The sequence below is a fragment of the Zingiber officinale genome, chromosome 2A, assembly GCF_018446385.1.
Source record: "Zingiber officinale cultivar Zhangliang chromosome 2A, Zo_v1.1, whole genome shotgun sequence".
NCBI lineage: Eukaryota > Viridiplantae > Streptophyta > Magnoliopsida > Zingiberales > Zingiberaceae > Zingiber > Zingiber officinale.
Genome location: NC_055988.1, coordinates 103843135 through 103863737, shown reverse-complemented (window position 1 = coordinate 103863737; position 20603 = coordinate 103843135).

Below are 20603 nucleotides of genomic sequence, written 5' to 3'. Positions count from 1 at the left end.
TTGTAAATGATCCTGTCCGAGAGTGAGTCGACGGACGCTGAGAAGGTAACGCTCACTTTGACTGGATGTCGATTAAAGATGACGTAGATCTCCGACAAACTAAGCATGCAACCACAAGTCGTTAGTGCCGAGCCAGGAATGGGTTCTCCCGCGATGACCCTCCGACGCTCAAGTCAGTCATCGGCAAGCGAATGAAGAATGAATAATGAAGTAGAGAAGAAGGAACAGCGTACCTGTAGCTACAATAGTAAACATACATCCGTCGAAGTCTGGGGTCCTTATATAGGACTCCCGGGAGGTGCGTGCATGCTTCCCAAGGCACGCACGCTTCCCAAAGCATACCTGGAAAGGACGTATCAAAAAAGCGTGTCTGACGTCATACCTTAACAGCCCGAGCATATCCCTGACGTGACAATTGAAGTTTCCACCGTACGATTCTCTGTCTGACCATGTCACCTGTTGATGACACTGGTCCCTAGGGAGATATCGTTAACTGCTCCTTTTTGTTGGTGCAAACTGCACCAGAATCAAACCTGAGTTTTAATGTTGTCAAAGGTTCAAGTTAAATCTTGTTATGATCTAACAAGTTGACTGAGTGTGCAGGATGTTTACTCAACCAAGAAAGTCCTAGCTGGAGGCTAGGCAAAAAAGTCTTAGCAGATCGTGGAACCTAGGTGCAAGTCCAAGCAGGTCAAGGGGACCCAATGCTTGGCGGTATGATCGAGAAGTCTGGATGACTGAAGATAAAGAGAAAAGTCCTGGGGAGCCGATCAAGGCTGAGTGAAAAGTCCAAACTGGATCTGGAGGATCAAAGTTTGGCAGGTAGGTTGAGGTAAGCAAACTGGAGGAGCGACAGTGAGGTCGGGTTCCCAGAGGGAACAACCTTAGGTCGCTGGTCCAACTGAAGAAACCGGGAAGGTTTCCAAGTTGAGATCAAGACAGCTCTACTGTTTATATTACTCATGCACTATATTACTGTGCTAACACTTGTTTTGCAGGAATATTGTTTAAACTCTGTTTTGCATATTCGGCCTGATCGGTCGACCGAACAGGAGGTTTGGTCGACCGAACCAGCTTGACTCAGACCAGAGATCAGTTCAGATCAGGCAAAGCAGAGTTCAGTCCGGTCAAAAGCTTGATCGGTCGACCGAACCAGAAGATCGGTCGACCGAACCATAGTGACTCAGCAAGCCAGTTCATCAGCACCGAATCAGCAAGCAAAGGAAAGAAGGGCTGATCGGTCGACCGAACAAGAGGATCGGTCGACCGATCCAATCAACATTTAATCAGCATTAAAGGGTGATCTCGACAGATTTGAGCGAACAAGGAAAAACCTTATTCGGTCGACCGAACCATTGAAGGCCAGTTAACGCAGAATTTATGAGCCAGCGTCAGACTCCAGCTGTGGGTGAGCGGAGCTGGTTCGGTCGACCGAACAGAGGGATCAGTCGACCGAATAGAGGGATCGGTCGACCGAACCTCAGTCCACCTATAAATTCAGACTCGAAGACAGAGACCAATTAAGAATTTTTCTGATCACAAGTTACTACTCTGCAAGCGACTCATCTTCAGTGCAAAGCTACATCATTTGGAAGAACCGACCTACGCTACATCTTTGATTCATTTGTCGGTATACTTCTTTTTTGTTTTATACTTAATTGCTAATAAGATAGTAGATTTGTTACTATCTTATTCTATTGTACTTGTACGATCTGCTTTTCTCCGAGGAGTTCGGAGAGAAGGGTTTTAGTGCTTTGCTCATCGGTGCGGTCAAGGACCGCGGGCCTTCGAGTAGGAGTCGAGCTAGACTCCGAATGAAGTAAACGATTGTGTCTCCTTTCTTATTTTCCGCTGCACGATTCTGACTTAAAAAGAAAAGAATAGTTTTAAAAAGAAGCGATATTCATCCCCCCCCCTCTATTTCGCTACTCGATCTTATCAATTAGTATCAGAGCAAGGTTAGCTCTGAAATTTCTTAACCGATTTTCTAAGCATCTTTAAAATCTTTTCTTTTCTTCAAATTTCTTTAATATTTTTCATTATCTCTATTTTTTCAAGCACTACTAATCCCAAGACAAAAGTCTTGGAAATATTTTTTAATCTGTGCTTTGCAAGGATGTCGAGTTCATATCAAGAAGGCTATAGCACGGTCCGACCTCCTCTATTTAAAGGAGAAAACTTTAGCTACTGGAAGAATAGGATGGAGTGTTTCCTGAAGTCTGACATCAAGCTCTGGTTCACAATCTTGAAAGGTTATACTCCTCCAACGAAGGACGGAACAACTCTAGAACCGGAAGAATGGACTCCACAAATGGTCAAAAAGGCACAACTAAATTACAAGGCGATCAACACCATTCAGTGTGGACTCACAATGGAGGAATTGAACCGAGTTGGACCCTACGACAACGCCAAAGACTTGTGGGACTCACTAATCAAATTACACGAAGGAACCGACAACTCAAAGGTAAACAAACGAGATCTTCTTTTAAATAATTTACTTAATATAAAAATGTTTCCTGGAGAGACGGCCTCGCAACTACACGCCGACTGAAGGACATCCTCAACGGTCTTCACCTGATCGGACACGAACTCGAAAATCGTGACACGATAAGGTACGCTCTGAACGCCTTTCCGAGGAATGCTTTGTGGGCATCAATTGTAGATGCATACAAAGTTTCTAAAGATCTTTCAATTCTTAAGTTAGACGAATTGTTTTGCGAGTTGGAATTACACGAGCAATCTAACATGAGCCATGTCGAGAAAGGAGTTGCTTTGTATGCAGGTTCAAGCAAAGAGATAAAATCAAAAACGAAGATCGAGTCTGAAAGCGAGTCAGACTCAGATTCAACAAACGAAGAAGAACTAGTCAACATGGTCCGAAGATTGTTGACTAAGAAAAAGTTCAAAAGAAACACCAAAAAGATTCCACCGAACCAGATCCAAAACAAATCAGAATTGATTTGTTATGGATGCAACAAAAAGGGGCATTTCAAAAACGAATGCCCAAATCGGAAAGAAGAACGACCCAAATCGACAAGACGGAAGAAGGCACTTCAAGCGACTTGGGACGAAATCTCTTCCGACGAATCTGACACAGAGCAAATGAAGCACTCGAGTCACCTTGCATTTATGGAAAGGAACGAAGATTCCGAGTCCGAGTCCGACGAAGAATACGAGTCCAAGATCGACCTCGATTCCGAGAGAACCCCCGGATCGAAAGATCCGAATATGATAACGATTTATTCAAAGTCAAATTTACTTAAAGTAGTTAAATGCTTATTTAAAAAATTAGCAAATTCGGAAAAACAAAATAACTTGTTACTTAAGGAAATAGACCATCTTAAGCAACAAGTTAGCTTGAGTGACTCGACTAACCAAGTTCAAATCGGAACTTCGACTCAAGTTGAAAAACTCAAGGAAGAAAATTCCGATTTGAAAAGTCAAGTCGAGCGACTCAAGAAAACTTTTGAAAGGTTCGAAATAGGATCAAAGTGTCTAAATATGGTACTTTGATCACAACGAGCTGTGTACAACAAATCGGGGCTTGGCTATAAACCGAACAAAACGAACAAATCATACATGTCTCTAATTAGCCAAAATGTTAGAAGTCAAGTCCAAGCATGGGTTCAAACAAAACACTTAACCAAACCAATCAAACCAAACCACTACTTGGTCCCTAAGAGTCAAATTCATTACTTAGATAGACCTTATCTAAGCTATGACTCAGGGGGAGCAACTAAAAAAATAATCCAACCAACTTAATTAAACCAAACTCAATACTTAGGATTAGGATTATTAGAACGGTTAGATGAAAAATGTTTACCAAACCCTATAACATAGCACCGGAATGGATTGGGATGATAGTACGTCAAGGAAACTCTGTCGAAGGCATGTCTAGGTTGAATATGGAATTCTACCTGGTGCACTAGACTTAGTGGATCTGACCGAAGCTACCCCAGTCAAACATGGGCTAGTTAGACCAAAATTTAGTATTAAGTTTTTTGGGCAGGAATAGTTTGGAAAGTCTTCAGCAAGTGGTCTAATAATATTCAAGTAGGTCATATGCCTCGCCACTGAACTGAAACTTATCCTTAGGACGCCTGCTTGATTAACCCAAAGCTAAGTTTGAATATAACATGGGTTCAATAACCTCTTTCAATAAAATTAATTCTAATTTGAACTAAATTAATTTTGATCTAATTCAAAATAATTCAATTATTTTAAATTTAATTAAAATTATTTTAAACTTAATTAAAATTATTTTAAACGTAATTAAATTATTTTAAACGTAATTAAAATTATTTTAAAATTATTAAAAAATTATTTTAAACGTAATTAAATTATTTTAAACTTAATTAAAATTATTTTAAACTTAATTAAAATTATTTTAAACTTATTAAAAAATTATTTTAAACTTATTAAAAAATATTTTAAACTTAATTAAATTATTTTAAATTTATTAAAAATTAATTTAAACTTAATTAAAAATTATTTTAAACTTAATTAAATTATTTTAAACTTAATTAAAATTATTTTAAACTTAATTAAAATTATTTGAAACTTATTAAAAATTATTTTAAACATAATTAAAATTATTTTAAACTTAATTAAACTTATTTTAAATTTAATTAAAATTATTAAAATTATTTTAAACTTAATTAAATTATTAAAATTATTTTAAACTTAATTAAAAATATTTTGACCTTAATTAAAATTATTTTAAATTTAATTAAAAAAAAAATTAAAACTTAATTAAAATTATTTTAAACTTACTTAAAACTTATTTTAAACTTAATTAATATTATTTTAAACTTACTTAAAATTTTTTTTAAACTTAATTAAATTATTTTAAATTTATTAAAAATTATTTTAAACTTAATTAAAATTATTTTAAACTTAATTAAAATTATTTTAAACTTAATTAAATTATTTTAAATTTATTAAAAATTATTTTAAACTTAATTAAAATTATTAAAAACTTAATAAAAAATATTTTAAACTTAATTAAATTATTTTAAATTTAATTAAAATTATTAAAATTATTTTAAACTTAATTAAAATTATTTTAAACTTAATTAAAATTAAAACTTTTAAAATTACTTTAAATTTAAAACTTAATCACTTTACTTGATTCGAACAATAAATAATACATGTAAATCAACTAGGTTTCAAAACTACTTAATCCTTTAACCACACTTTGGTCTCATCCTACATTTTGTAGGATTCCAAAACTCTGGATAAATGGATCTTGGATAGCGGGTGTTCCAGACACATGACTGGGGATCAGCACAAATTTACCAACATTGAATTAAAAAATTTAGGGTCAGTTGCTTTTGGAAACAATGACAAGTTAAAGAAAATCGGTACAGGTGAAATTCAATTACAGTCAAACATTTCAATTAAAAAGGTTTTACTTGTTGAACATTGTAATTATAATTTACTTAGTATAAGTCAACTTTGTGATCCAGGTTTTAAGGTTCAAATTTTGTTTTCTAAATGCTTAATAAGTTACAATGACTCAACTAATGTTTTACTAAAAGGCTTTAGAGACAAAAATATATACTCCATTCATCTACCTAAAACAATATCTAAATGTCTTCTAGCAAATAATGATGAAACTTGGTTATGACATAGGAGATTAGCTCATACTCACCTTAGAAATTTATTAAAATTAAGCAAAAATGGTTTAGTTAAAGGTTTGCCAAAATTAGGAAATCCTTTAAATAAATTTTGTAATTCCTGTCAACAAGGTAAACAAATTAAATCAACTCATAAACTTACAAATCAAAATAGAACAAATAAAATACTCGAACTAATACATTTGGATTTATTTGATTCTCATGGAATAAAATCTTTTAATGGAAATCTATATTGTTTAGTAATCATTGATGACTACTCTAGATATACTTGGGTAAAATTTTTATCTAACAAAAATGAAACCTTTGAAACATTCAAGAATTTTTGTAAACAAGTAGAAAATGATAGAGATATTAAAATAAAAAGGATAAGAAGTGATAATGGAGGAGAATTCAGAAATCATAATTTTAATAATTTTTGTTTAGAAAATGGTTATCACCATGAGTTTTCATGCCCTAAAACACCACAACAAAATGGATTAGTAGAACGTAAGAATAGAAACTTACAAGAAGCTGCCCGAACCATGTTAAATGAATACAATACACCAAAATACTTTTGGGTTGAGGCTGTTAACACAGCTTGTTATGTTCAAAATCAGATCATAATTAATAAAGATAAAAATAAAACATCCTATGAAATTTATTTCAACAAAATTCCTAATATAAAATATTTTAAAGTTTTTGGTTGTAATGTTCATATTTTAAATCTTAAAGATCACTTAGGCAAATTCACTTCAAAAACTAACTTGGGAATTTTTCTAGGGTATTCATCTACAAGTAGGGCATATAGGGTTTATAACAAATCTACTTTAAAAATTGAGGAAACAACAAATGTAACTTTTAATGAAATTGATACTGATTCTACTACTCAACCTCATTCAAATGGTAATCAAGTAGATGATGAAGAATTACCTAACCTTAAAGAATCTGAAAATTCAAACTTATTAAAATCTAACCCTCACCATCCGATCAATCAAATCATAGGAAACCCTGAATTAAGAGTTCAAACAAGATCTGCTTTTAGAAATCTAAGTCAAATAGCATTGATATCTAAAATTGAACCTAAAAATATAAATGATGCATTAATAGAACCAGACTGGGTAATCGCAATGCAAGAAGAATTAAACCAATTTGAACGAAATCAGGTTTGAGACTTAGTACCTCCACCAATAAATAAAGCGGTCATTGATACTAAATGGGTGTTTAGAAACAAATTAGATGATCAAGGTAATATTTTAAGAAATAAAGCTCGTTTAGTAGCAAAAGGGTTTAGTCAAGTTGAAGGACTAGATTACGACGAGACTTATGCCCCGATAGCTAGACTTGAATCAATTAGAATGTTGTTAGCCTATGCTGCATTTAAGGGGTTCAAGTTGTACCAAATGGATGTTAAATCCACTTTTCTAAAATGGCGTTATTAAGGAGGAAGTCTACGTTAGTCAACCACCCGGTTTTGAAGATCTAGAAAATCCAACCTATGCCTTTAGACTTAAAAAAGCTTTATATGGATTAAAACAAGCACCTAGGGCTTGGTATGAACGTTTATCTAGTTTTCTAAAATCCAAGGGTTTTAAAGAAGGCCAAATTGATCCTACACTTTTTATTAAAACATTTAACTCAGACATTTTTATAGCCCAGGTTTATGTAGACGATATTGTATTTGGTTCAACTAATTCAAAATTCTTAAAAGAATTTGTCACCTTAATGGAAAATGAATTTGAAATGAGTTTAGTTGGTGAATTAAATTATTTTTTAGGTCTCCAAATTAAACAAACTAAAGATGGTAATTATGTACATCAAACTAAATATACAAAAGAACTTCTTAAAAAATTTGGTATGGAAAACTGTAAAGGGCTAAAAACACCAATGGCAAGTAATCTAACCCTTGATAATGATGAAAATGGTATACCTGTTGATTTAAAATATTACAGAAGTATGATAGGAAGTTTACTTTATCTAACTGCAAGCCGACCTGACATTTTATTTGCAGTTAGTATATGTGCCCGATATCAAACTTGTGCAAAAGAAGCCCATCTTTCATTGGTTAAAAGAATTATCAAATATTTAAAAAACACTATAAATGTGAGAATTTGGTACACAAGAACCTCACATTTTGACTTAGTCGGATACTCGGATTCAGATTATGCTGGGTGTAAGTTAGATAGAAAGAGTGCAAGTGGAGGTTGCCAGTTGTTAGGATCATCTTTGGTTAGTTGGTTTAGTCGTAAGCAACAATGTGTTGCCTTATCTACCACTGAAGCCGAATACATAGCAATGGGTGAATGTGTAGCTCAATTGTTGTGGATGTCTCATACATTAAAAGATTTTAATCTAGATTATAAAAATGTAAAAACCTACATTGATAATATTAGCTCTATAAATCTTACTAAAAATCCAGTACATCACTCTAGAACTAAACATATAGAGGTTAAGCATCACTTCATTAGAGATCATGTGTCTAAAGGGAATATTGAACTTAATTATATTGAATCCAAATCTAACTTGGCAGACATTTTTACTAAACCCTTACCTGAAGCAGAATTTAGTAATCTAAGAAGACAATTAGGGTTATGTTTTGTAGAATAGGTTCTTTGTTTTTGAAAATTACTACGTAGTTTATTTTTCAAAATTATTTTTGTAAAAATTCCCATTTCAAATTTTTGTTTCAAAAATACTTTGAAACTATTTTTCAGTTTATGGAATAGCCTAGGTTTTACCGTAGAATTGCATGATCCTATAGTTCTAGAAGCCAACATCTCACAAGCACAGTAAGATCCCTTGTTTGATAACTTAGAATGGGTGAGATGCTTAGTTCCTAGCCCTAGATTTCAGATGCTTATGTCAGTGCATCGTTATAAATCTGGGCTTTAAATAACAAACATTGATCAATTTGAGTTGACTAGTAAGTAAAACCTTGCTAGTTATAAATGCTCAAATTGACCAACCTGAGTCTATGGCTACTATCCTATGGTAGTTAGCATTGTACAAAGGTTGGACATTTCATCATAAGGATCTCTTTTCCTTAGTTTTATTACCCATGCTTGGAATTTTAGGATAAATATCATTTTTAGGGGGAGTTATCTTTACAAAAATTATTTTTATACTTTATTAGTTTTTTTTATAAATTTTCTCAATTTAGTAAATTTAATTTTCTAAATTGTTTTCTTCAACATCTTTTTCAAAAAAATTTCAAAACATTTTTTATAGTGTAATTTCAAAATTGTTTTAAAAAAATATTATATATTTAACTTAGTAGATATACTTACAAAACACTTTAGTAAAATTGTTTTTCCTTAAAAAATATTTTTCAATTAATCTTTTTCAAAATTTATAACTTAGTAAATTTTTTTTTATTAGACTTTTTACCTTGTAAAATTATTTTACCTTAGTAAATTTTTGAATGGTTATTTTTACTAAGAGTTTTCTTATTATTCTAACATTTAGTTTTCTAAATTTTTGTTTGTTCTGTCTTCCCCTATTTTTGATGTGTGTCAAAGGGGGAGAGATAGTGTATTCAGGGGGAGAGGTTTATTTCAGGTGGAGAAATAAGACTTTAAATTACTTGCTTATTTACTTGTTGCATATTTGTATGCTTGTTTATTTACTTGTTGCATATTTTTAAACTTAACTTTGAACCTTGGTTGCCAAACATCAAAAAGGGGGAGATTGTTGGTGCAAACTACACCAGAATCAAACCTGAGTTTTGATGTTGTCAAAGGTTCAAGTTAAGTCTTGTTATGATCTAACAAGTTGACTGAGTGTGCAGGATGTTTACTCAACCGAGAAAGTCCTAGCTGGAGGCTAGGCAGAAAAGTCTTAGCAGATCGTGGAACCTAGGTGCAAGTCCAAGTAGGTCAAGAGGACCCAATGCTTGGCGGTATGATCGAGAAGTCTGGATGACTGAAGATAAAGAGAAAAGTCCTGGGGAGCCGATCAAGGCTGAGTGAAAAGTCCAAACTGGATCTGGAGGATCAAAGTTTGGCAGGTAGGTTGAGGTAAGTAAACTGGAGGAGCGACAGTGAGGTCGGGTTCCCAGAGGGAACAACCTTAGGTTGTTGATCCAACTGAAGAAACCGGGAAGGTTTCCAAGTTGAGATCAAGACAGCTCTACTGTCTATATTACTGTGCTAACACTTGTTTTGCAAGAATATTGTTTAAACTCAGTTTTGCATATTCGGCCTGATCGGTCGACCGAACAGGAGGTTTGGTCCACTTGACTCAGACCAGAGATCAGTTCAGATCAGGCAAAGCAGAGTTCAGTCTGGTCAAAAGCTTGATCGGTCGACCGAACCAGAAGATCGGTCGACTGAACCATAGTGACTCAGCAAGCCAGTTCATCAGCACTGAATCAGCAAGCAAAGGAAAGAAGGGCTGATCGGTCGACCGAACAAGAGGATCGGTCGATCGATCCAATCAACATTTAATCAGCATTAAAGGGTGATCTCGACAGATTTGAGCGAACAAGGAAAAACCTTGTTCGGTCGACCGATAAAAGGATTCGGTCGACCGAACCATTGAAGGCCAGTTAATGCAGAATGTACGAGCCAGCGTCAGACTCCAGCTGTGGGTGAGCGGAGCTGGTTCGGTCGACCAAACAGAGGGATCGGTGGACCGAACCTCAGTCCACCTATAAATTCAGACTCGAAGACAGAGACCAATTAAGAATTTTTCTGATCACAAGTTACTACTCTGCAAGCGACTCATCTTCAGTGCAAAGCTACGTCATTTGGAAGAACCGACCTACGCTACATCTTTGATTCATTTGTTGGTATACTTCTTTTTTGTTTTATACTTAATTGCTACTAAGATAGTAGATTTGTTACTATCTTATTCTATTGTACTTGTACGATCTGCTTCTCTCCGAGGAGTTCGGAGAGAAGGGTTTTAGTGCTTTGCCCATCGGTGCGGTCAAGGACCGCGGGCCTTCGAGTAGGAGTCGAGCTAGGCTCCGAACGAAGTAAACGATTGTGTCTCCTTTCTTATTTTCCGCTGCACGATTCTGACTTAAAAAGAAAAGAATAGTTTTAAAAAGAAGCGATATTCATCCCCCCCTCTATCGCGCTACTCGATCCTATCACTTTTGTCTTTCATTGGCCCGAGCGGGAGAGCCGCTCGGTCGGTCTACCGTCCGGGTGATGCAGTGGCCGAGTCGAGCGTCCGCTCGACCAATGCTCTGCTACCCGGCTCCCCCCATCGGGCGAGGGAGCCCTGTTTACCAGGTCGAGGCTGCATCCACTGTTTAGCTGAGCGGGGCGGCCGCGCGGCCTTCGTGCCTCCCTGCTTGAGTTTTATGAGCGTCGAAAGCCCGGTATCTGACCGAGCTGTCGGAGTGTCGGACCGGCTACCCTTCATGTTGACCAGGAAGGTAGCTCGCCCGATCGGGCACCTGCCTAGGGCGTTGACCACTTTGACCTCCTGCCAAACGGGCCCTACCTTACGACCGGATCACATGTCTCCCCCTTAAGTCTAGTCGACGGAGGCTGCAAGTCCGACTGATTTGACAAGTACTCTGGTGACCGATTGGCCGATCGGGCCATGTAGGACTGATCTCTCTCTGCCGATCGGCGCATTGAGTCTTTGTGTACTTGGATATTTTATCCCGGTCGTTCCCGGAGAGGCGCGAACTGGGTGATCAATGCTGACGCCACCCAAATCTCCTCGGAATACATGCAAATCACCCCCATTAAGGCCGAGCACGCGCCCACGCCTATTAAATGTTGTTCTCTTGGAGGGCGCCACATGTCGCCGACGCAGCCATCGTACGTCCGAGGTGACAGCTGCTGATGTGACGTTTGGCGGTTTGAATTCATTGACTGGATGTGCGCTTTGATTCCCGTGCCCTAGATCGGACGGCTCCGGTCGACCGAACCATTCTTTATAAAGCCGAGGTGTCGGCTTCTGTTCCATCGTCTTGCGTTTGTTGTGTGCTCCGGCGATTGTGCGTTTGTTTACTCCGGCGATTGTGTGTTTGCTTGCTCCGGCGAACCTTGGCTCTTTGCTACAGTAATCCCCTGCTCCCTGCGGTGGTCCTCTCCCTCTCGTAAGCTTTCCCTCTCCTTCTCCATTGCTGCTTTCCCGCTGCTCCGTTTTCACCACCATACTTTTCAGTTTTCTGTGTTTTCCGGCCATCTTTCCCCTCGAACCTTCTGCCTTTTCATTTCCCAACAATGGCGAGCTCCTCGCAGTCGTCCGACCCCGCACCCAATCTCTGGTATGCTACCATGGAGACTCGATTCGACGCAGGCGACGTAGCGAGTCTGATAAATGCCTTTGACATCCCTTTTGACCACGAAATAGTTCTAGCCTCCTCGTCCGACCGGCCCAATGACCCGTCGGTCGGCACAGTCTGTTTCTTCCGAGACCAATATGTGGCCGATCTTCGGTTTCCCATCCACCCCTTCATAACCGAGGTTTGCAACTACTTTCGTGTCTCGCTCGCCTAGCTCGTCCCCAATTCCTTCCGCCTGCTGTGCGGCATGGTAGTGTTGTTCCGAGTGCACAACATTCCACTGACCCCTCAGGTCTTCCACTATTTTTATTACCCCAAACAGTCCGAGCTGGGCACTTACCTGTTCCAATTTCGCATCAGTCTAGTCTTCTTTGACAAAATGTCCTCCTCCAACAAACACTAGAAGGAGTGCTTCTTCTTTTTGAGACTCCCTGAGCGACCAAGCTTCCGGACCAGATAGCGGGTTGGGCTTCCTACTCAGCCTGATTTGAAGAAGTACAAGACCCGATCGGACTACCTCCATGATGCTAATATGTTGGGCGGCCTGAAATTCAACATTCATAAGTTGTTGTCAGAGGGTGTGATGTACGTGTTCGGGCTAAGTCCGATCCGAAGGAAGCTCCCAAGCAACCTAGGTATGAAATTCCTCAACCTTCTTCCCTTGAGTCTAACTGATTCTTATCTTCTTTTGTAGTCGACATCATGATGCGCGCTCGGGCAGCCGGCATAATGAAGGCCAAGCAAACCGAGATTTAAGCAGTCGCAGCCAAGGAGATGGAACGGCTCGGCTTGACCTCTGTCGGCTCACAGGAAGGTACAGTTGAGGAAACCCCAACTGTGGGCGAGGGGACAGCCGAACGGACGCCCAGTGTAGGAGGGGTGGCTGACCCATGCCCGGTTCGAGAAGTACCACCTGTAGTCCACGCTGAGGGCTCGAGGTCCTCGGGCGATGAGGTACCGCTCACCCGCAAGAGAACCGAATGGGCGTGCCCTCTCGCTCCGCCACTTCGGTCGTACAAGCTTCCGCGGGGGGAGGCACCCCCGTCTCCAGCCGCTCCCGCAACAATGGAGGCTACTTCCTCTGATCGAACTTCTTCTTTGGCTGAGTTACAAGAGCCGCTCGCCATTCGACCGATCACTTCCCTGCCTCCGGCCCGGTAGAAGATAACACGGTATGCTATTCTTCCAGTTCCCCCTGCCCAAGCTTTCGGCCTGACAGCCTCCGCTTAATCGGCGTCGACCGGGCGACGATCCATCACCGCCACGCTTCGCCTTCCGACAGAGCACCTTCTAGCGTCGGGTGACCAGCCCAGCTCTCCTCAGCATTAAGTCTATATCCGTGGTGGGCTCGTCCGTGTCTGGGAGGAAGCAAGGGCACAAACGGCGATGAAACCCCCTGGCGCGCTCACCGATAGTCATTTGGAAATGTCCACCGGGGTTAGTATTCTCAACTATCAGCTCATGACTTACCTCCGATCGGCACTAATGCTTGCTTGCAGTTCTGGGTGGAGAACATCGTCATGTGCCAACGATTGACTCAAGTGGAGGATGAGCTGAAGAAGCTCGAGATTTCTGGAGAAGCTTCCTCCTCCCAGGGGCCACCGACCGCTCGTCTACAGGCCGACTTAAAAAAGGCCCAACAACTTCTCGCGACGGAGCATCTGAAGTCGGCCGAGCAGGCCAGTAGGTTGGGCTAGATCGAGGCACAATTAAAGACCTATGACAGGAAACTCGATCTGGCTTCCACAAGGAAACAACGGGACATCGCCGACCTGGAACAGAAGAACCAGGAGGCTCGTCAGTTGGCCGAGCTGCTCAAAAATGCGGAGAACCTTCTGATCGTCGAGAGGGAGAGCCGTTCGGCCAAGGAGGCTGAGCTTCAAGGTCAAGTGAAGCGCCTCGAAGAAGATCTGGATGCCTCTCGCGCTGCACTATCAGCCTACCAGAAGGCTGAGCTGGGCCGCTTCGCGGTCCTGAGGCAACAATTCCTCCGTTTGGACCAATTTTTGGAAAAGGCGACCAATTGGATTGTACGCTCGTTTGAGCTGGCCATCGACGCGATGCTAAGCCAGCTGAAGGCGAACGACCACGACTCAGAGGCTCTGTCTGACAATGATGTTAACCACGTCCAGCTCCTCGAGTTCATTCCCGACGAAGCCTTCGACTATATCGAGTGAGCGAGGGGTCTGTAGAAAATATTTTTTGTAAGCCCTGAATGTACTCCTGCCGTTCGGCAGTGTTTGATTTGCTATCAATAAAATCCTTTTGTGATCTTTCCTTATATGTTGTCTTTTTACTAGTTTCCAACTGTATAGTCCCGATCGACTGCTACGACCGTACCTTTGTTATTCGTAGATTCGCTAGGATCATACCTCCTGGGTTTAAGGTCGCCGCTCGATCCGGGGTTTATAGTCGCTGCTCGACTCCGGGGTTTAACGTCGCCGCTCGACGATTTGGTAAAGTCCGGGGTTTAAAGTCGCCGCTCGACCATTGGTGGAGACCTGGGTTTAACGTCGCCGCTCGATGATTTGTTGAAGTCCGGGGTTTAAGGTCGTCGCTCAACCGCCGATGGAGACATGGATTTAACGTCGTCGCTCGACGATTTGATGAAGACCGGAATTTAAGGTCATCGCTCGACCACTAATGAAAACATGAATTTAATGTCGCCGCTCGATGATTTATTGAGTTTCCTTCCAATTTCTTGGTGGCGACGTATATTGGTGTACTTTTACCTTGTTTCAACGTCTAATTAAATTTACAGTGTCATTATAATACAGTATGAACGGGGCGTTACAGATGTTACAGATGGAGAGAAAAAAAAAAGTCACGAATTCGAGACTTAAATAACCTATCATTTCCTGCCATATCGACCAGAGCTTTGTTCACCTGCCCTTTATTTAAAATTTTTATTTTATTTTTACTTTTGATAAGATTTCATATCCGAACCAGATATATAATTTACTTTAGGGCAATACTCTTTACTCTCCTAATCTTCATTTAAAAAGTTTAAAAATTTCAAAAGCATCTAAGCGCCATTGTTAGAAGTGGCATTGCAGTATTGCACCAAGCACAAAGTTAGTAGTCTTTTCAGGTGTCCAGTTAGTTAGAAAAAGATAAATTTATTATAATAAAATAGTGATGTTTCTGACGATCGTAAATTCTCGAAAAAAATCTCCTTTCATTATTTAGTCAATTGATGGTCCATTATAAATTTATCTTATGATTTATCTTTTTTTATAGAATTTATGTTATGTTACTCTCAAGCATGGATAAAGAAAAGAAAGAAATCTATGGTAGAAAATTATTCTCGGAAGAAGAGAAAAGAAAGGATAAAGAAATCTCTTCCTTTATATTTTTGTTTATCTTCATTGAGGAAGATGGATACATGCGACGTAATTTTATAAACAAAAAAGAATACATGCGTCATTTTTTTAGTACATAGTATAATTTTGTAAGTTAAAAATGGTATATGCGTCATTATTTTTTAGTATATAGTGTAATTTTGTAAATGAAAAAGGGTACGTGTATTATTTTTTTTTCCATCCGTTGTTTTCTGTCCAATTTTGAGGTGATCGATTTTGACTCCAAAATTATCCATGAATAGATTGCATTTTTTTTCTATCTAAAAATTTCAATAAAATAAATGATGAAAATTTTTTCCCTGTAAAAACTTTTCTTTAATTTTATTCTCCGCCCTCCAAAGTAAACATAACATTAGAGACCGTGAAAGCTGAATCAGCATAATCAATTTTTTATTACAATAGAAATTAAAAGTAAAGTAAAGCTGAATTTTTAAAATAATTATATAAATCGAGGTTAGTTAAGAGTTTCAGAGTACTGTGAAATGGAAAGAACTGATTGGATCTGGTTCGTGCTGTAACAAATAACAAAATGATTAGTTTCTATTTGGAAGAGGCATACTGAACCAGAAAAGGCATACTGAACCAGAATGATCTGGCTCTGCATTTCACACAAAAGACAAAGGTAATTATTAGGCAAAATATCAGGGGGTTATATCTAGTGATTACGGTGTTTTTAAAGCATAAATAGGAATTATTACCCTGTCTATTTGATACTTAGTGTCCTAAATGAATTGGATATTCGTTAACGAATTTAGAATTTGGATTGGTAAAAATTTATTTATCTTCATTCTATACATACAAAATCAATTATATAAATAAATTTGATTGACTTGTTAAACTAAATAAATAAATTTAAACATATATGTGTTTAACTCGTTAATATTCATGAACAACGTTCATGAATAAACTATGCTCATTCATAACACTTTTATCTAAATAAATATTTTTTAAAAAATAAATAAATAAATTTAAATTATCAAGTACAATAACTAATTAAATAAATAAAAATTTTAAATAATCAATTAAGAGCTCGATAATATCTAAACGAATTAAGATCAAGTCAAGCTTAACCGCTCATAAAAATAAATCAAGTTAAACTTGAACAATCATTTTAATGGCTTGGTTCATTTTAAACTCGGCTTGACTTAGCTTGGTAACTTTATCACACAAACTTGAATACCCTAAAATTTGGCTCAACTCAACTTGTTTGTAGCCCTACTTGATAGCAAGAGTATCTAATTGATCTTGTTTGGAAGTTGAGAAGATGGAATTGCCGAAATGATGTAGCTACAATGTTGACTGAATCATCATGACCCAAAGGGGGAGGGTGTGATGAGTAGTCTTCTATGTTAACCAAGTCGCATGAAGTCTTTGGTCAGCGCTACCTGTAGACAGTGATCAGATTGTCCCAGTCCCTAGCATCCCGATGCTCGAGACAGATCTCACGAATATATAAGGAACAGGATAATGGTAGAATAATGAAATGAGTAAAGAATGAGTACGATGACGTACCCTGGCCCAGGAGGCGCCCTTTGGTAGACCGGTGAGTTGGTTGTGATGCTGATCGAGTCGTCGTTGTTGGTGCAATATTCCCTAGGTCAAGATTGACCTGTTTGACTGAGCTTGAAGTGAGTCAAGCTCGAGTCTTGATGATTTGGTTTCGATGTTTGACAATACTTGTAGACAACACATAAACATTGCAGGTGCAATTGTTCATGTGGGGAGATTGTGAAGAAGAGTCAAGTAGATCAAGGTTGACTAGATACTTGACTGAAAATCCTAGTGAGTGAAGCTGGGTGAAAGTCCTGGTGAGTGAAGCCAGGCAGAAGGAAATCCTAGTGAGTGAAGCTAGGTGAAAGTCCTGATGAGTGAAGCCAGTCAGAAGAGAAATCCTAGTGAGTGAAGCTAGGTAGAAGGGAAGTCATGGTGAGTGAAGCCAGACACGGGGAAATCCAGATGGGTCAAGGTTGACCAGACATCTGGTGAAAGTCCAAGTATGTCAAAGGGATTGATCGGATACTTGGCAAGAGAAGAAAAGTCCAAGTGGGTCAAAGGGATTGACCAGACACTTTGTGAGAGAGTCCTAGCTGGTCAAGGGTGACCGGATGCTAGGTTTTATGTACCAACAAGTCATGGTTGACTGGATATTGGTTTAGGGGGTTTTGGACTTGCTTTTGGGCAAAACCCAAGATTTGGATTGATCAGCCGATTGATCCAGCAGATCTGGATCGATCAGCTGATCGATTGGATCATGCCCAATCGATCAGTTGATCGATCGGGTGAGTCCCCACGAACAGAACCCCTTTGGATCGATCCGTGGATCGATCCAGAGGTCCCAATCGATCAGTGGATCGATTGGGAGCTGCTGTTTGTGCGCGATAAGCCCTGGATCGATCAGCCAATCGATCCAGGCTATTCCAGAGAGCACAGAGGCACTCTGGATCAATCGATTGATCTATCCAAAGGCTCCCCGATCGATTGGGAGCAATCCAATCGATCGGGATCCGACCGTTGGCGTCGTATTTAGCTGCAGGCGAGCGTTTCCTTCAGCAGTGCTTACACGATTCATCTCCGATCTTCACCAGCGACTCCACAGCTCTCTCTCAAGTTCAGATCGCCAGTTCTTGAAGATTCTTGGAGGTTCTTCCAAGTCAAGAGGCGGATCAAAAGCAAGAAGAGAAGTTAGGGTTAGGGTTTATTGTAAGCTTTTGCTTGTATTTCATATCCTTTCATTTCTTCTTGTATTGAGAGTTTGTAAAGGCTTCTCTGCCTTCGGTAGTTACCATAGAGGAGTGTGTTTCATAGTGGAGGGTGCGTGAGTGTGTGGATCCTTGGATTAGTCACCTCTTGTGAGGTGGATACCAAGTAAAATCCATTTGTTAGCATTGTATTTTGTTTCTTGTACATTTCCGCTGCACATCTTTGAAGAAACAAGCAACGCCAACCACGAAGCACGCGACGAGCTATTCACCCCCCCCTCTAGCTACTTTTCGGTCCCAACAGTCGTGACACGGAAGAGCAGATGAATATGAGCTGACTGAGAAGCTGGATCTGGGGGTGACGACTCGGAACTGGACATGACATAGATATGAAAGGCATCATGCAGGCCGAAATAAGACAACGACACGTAAACCATAACACCCTAGCGACTCGAAGACAGGAACACGGCACGTATGCCAGAATATAATAACAACTCACAGGGCTAAATGTTACAACGATACGAAGGTTGGATCATAATAACGGCTCACAAGCCGAATAATATCAACAACTCACAATCATAATAGTGATGCGAATGACGAAATACAGTGCTCGACGACTGTCTCCATTGCCTATGCAACAAAGCGTTAGCTCCTGGAGATCTGCAATCTTCTGGACCTAGAATCCCTATGGACAAAGTATTGCAATCAAACTTTTTCAATGTGCTTTTGATAAAATATCATTCTATATATAGCAGCCCTCTTTCTTGACATATGAGTATTTTTTTGTTCATCTACATTGAGTTATGTTTAATGACTTATGAGATTCTGATATCGAAATAGTTCCAAAGTAACCCAAGACACATTTGAAAAAAAAAAGAAAAAATTTATAGTATGGTCAGGGGCATAGCCACCTTAAGGAGAGGGGGTGCGACCACCCCCTCTCATATTTTATTAAAAAATTATATATATATATATATATATATATATACTTTGAGTAGTTGATTCATCTCCATTCAATGTCGAAAACTATTAAGCATTGAATTTTAAAAATAAAATATATAATAATAAACGGATAAACTAAATCATAGGGCACAAAGTAAGGAAGCTAAATTAAAATTGAATCGAGTTTGAACTAAATTCAACGGGTAGATATGGAGATAAGTATTACGTTGGTTCAAATTGGAATTGATTTGAAGTTGAGTTATGACCAAACCAAGTTTAATATTTAAACGAGTTCGAACGATTTAAAAAGAATTAGGATATTTTGGATGAAACCTTTCATTTTTTTTCTCTCCCTCTTCTCCCTATGCATGTTACATCCCAACCATACCGTATGTCACCCCTTCGCCCATTCCTCTCTTTTATTTTTTTTCCTCTTCTTCCTCATTTGCTTCTTCTCCTTCTCTTCTCCAACGTTAGTAAACCTACAATTTTTTCCTCTCTTTTTTTAAGCACAAGAGCTTTTTTCTTCTCCTTTCTCTTCTCCTATAAGCAAGAAATGCAATACCAGTTGTTGTCCTCTTCTAGCAACAAGATCAAGCAGCCATCAACCCCCCTATCTTCTTCCTCTTCTGGTATTTTTTTAGGATTTTATTGGCATAGCAAAATAGTCATGTTTTGTCTTACCTTCTCTCTTTGTGTTATTGTCGAGCTCACCGAAACTAGTGAAGGTTTCTAACGAAGAAAGTAAAGTTCTCCTTTTTTATTTTTTATTTCTTCCTCTCTATTTTATCTTCTCTATTTTTCTCAAAAACAATGATCTTCCAAAAAGTTGTAAGTTATTCCTTTCTTGTTTCATGAATTTTTGAAAATTGATCCTTCTAATCGAAAATCCTGACTACGCCCCTGGGTATGGTGCTCATGAGACTTTGAGCTTGCATGTTGGCACTACATTCCTGTATCAGCTATGATGAAGACAATGATCTCTTTTTGTCTCACTAGTCTCCTCTCTTGTAATCCTCGTCCTCTTTATGTTTGACATTTTGATGAATCATGGCTTATCTACTATATCTCATTACACAGATTCACCAAATGCTTGCCTCCCTATGAATGCATGCTGCCTCAAGTTTTTGAACAACTTCCCAGTCACCTAGAATTTCAATCTTTCATACAGATGAAACACTTTGTACTCTTTGTACACCATATTGAGTGATCAGGAATAAGTTTGGGTCATTCACTCAAACTAGGAAATTATATCTCTAATTTACAGATTTGTGAACTCAATAGTTTCAGAAAGCATATGGTGAATTATGATAGAGAGAACATGTTGGTGTGGCACTGTACTAGGTATTAAAGTCTAGCGATAGAATGATTTAAGCTGCTTACCATCTCATGGATGCAGACACACTTGCCACGGGTTCCCGAAAGGCATGAAGCATTTTAAAGCATAAATATGTAGTATTACCATGTCTACTTGATAGCAAGATTATCTAATCACATGGATGTTAGTACCAAAACCTGTGGAAATATTATTGACAAACCAAACTATGTATAAGGGAGAAATATAGACAACATTAGAGTTCCAAGATTGAATGCCCTCTGTATGTCGTTAAAGATCGATAAAAGGTGATAGGGAGCCACATTTTAATATCAGCTCTCGACGTTTAGAATGTGTAGCCTAGTGACATTCTCATCCATTGCGTGGTTATTGCAAATAACCATTCTTGAGCTCAGATCC